Below are 1,555 nucleotides of genomic sequence, written 5' to 3' on the forward strand. Positions count from 1 at the left end.
TTACGTTTCCCAAAAGAAAAATAAATCTCTTAAAAGATGACATTTGTCCAACGGTAACTCTGCTTCTTAATTTGAATTTATTTCCAACATCATATTAAGCGGTTATTGTTACCTCTGATGACTGGTGCATGACCTGGAAAGATACATTTCCACTTTATTATATGGTGATAAACTAATTTAACCTAACGTAATCCACACACTTGCTGGACCTAATTACCTTATCAATGAAATCAGTAGATTTAAACACCTGCAGTGCTATAATTAGAAAAAAATATTGACTAATAATTTACCCCTTCTCTACACAATAACGGTCTTTGTTAAGTAGTTATAGTGTGGCATAAAGCACCGCTAAAAAATATTAATACTATTAAATTTTTCTTGCTTCTGTTATTTGAGCATGGAATATCAGGACCCTGAATTTAATGTTATTTAGGAACTTAAGTTGTCTATGTTAGCTGGGGAATAAATGGAAGCAGCCGTTAGCTAACACTCTGCACCCATTAACTTTTACAGTTGATGCAACCATTTAAAAAGGAGATCCTTTCAGAAACTATATAAATGTCTCACCAATGTACTGTATACTTGAAACAAATAATAAAACAACATGCTAAATAAAAAGACTAACAGGGTCATGTCAAAGGACTTACGAGCAACTCTGTGGGTCTTCTACTGCCCCCTACCCCCCATTTGTGGCAATTCAAGAATCAAAAGAATAATAAAGTTTAAAACACTGAAAATCCTGAATCCATAAAAAAAAAAAAGGCCATGTGAATGAGCAGCAAAGTGAAGTGATTAGAAAAGCATAATTTTATTTTCTTAATGAAAACATATGATATTTTGTTTATTTATTCTGACATCCAGTGATTAAATCAGTAGTGATGCTTTAGTTAAGACATTATAGTTAAGCTTAGTCAATATTTCTGAAAAGGTATTTTCAGAAAACTCAGATAATGTAGTCTTTTTAGCGCTATAGAATGAAAGCATTTCCTACTGAACTTTATCGGTTCAATGTTTAGTTTTGATTCAGATGCCCAATATTTAGATGAGACTGTATACTGGAGTCTGGTTTGCCTTATAAGTAATAACTTCCACCTAATGTACCACAAACTCCTTGGTACGTTCTATGATGAGTAGAGCATGAGAGAGAGAAGTTGGATCTTTTATCTTGTGCTTATTGGCTTAGCATCTTACTATAAAGTTTTTTTTTGTTTTGTTTTGTTTTTTTAACCTTCTGGGAAGATGTGCAATACCTCATTCTGGATTCTAAAACAAATATTCTGCACAAAAATACTTTGATAAAAATTGTTGCAACTTCATTATCAACTGGCAGTGAAATTCTGGGAATGTTACCTATAATTCTATGTGCTTTTATTATTCCACAAGGAAAATGAGAATTGTTCTTGCAATTAGCTTACTCTCATGGAGAGCCTGTAATAGCAAATTATAATAATGGAAATAAAGCTATTAACAAAACATTCTGTCTGTCTGCCTGTCTAAATAGATGGCTTTTACTCAAAGCATTAAATACTATTTCTTCAGATTTCATCAATGATTT

Source organism: Pteropus vampyrus, unplaced genomic scaffold (assembly GCF_000151845.1).
Source record: "Pteropus vampyrus isolate Shadow unplaced genomic scaffold, Pvam_2.0 Scaffold466, whole genome shotgun sequence".
Taxonomy (NCBI): domain Eukaryota; kingdom Metazoa; phylum Chordata; class Mammalia; order Chiroptera; family Pteropodidae; genus Pteropus; species Pteropus vampyrus.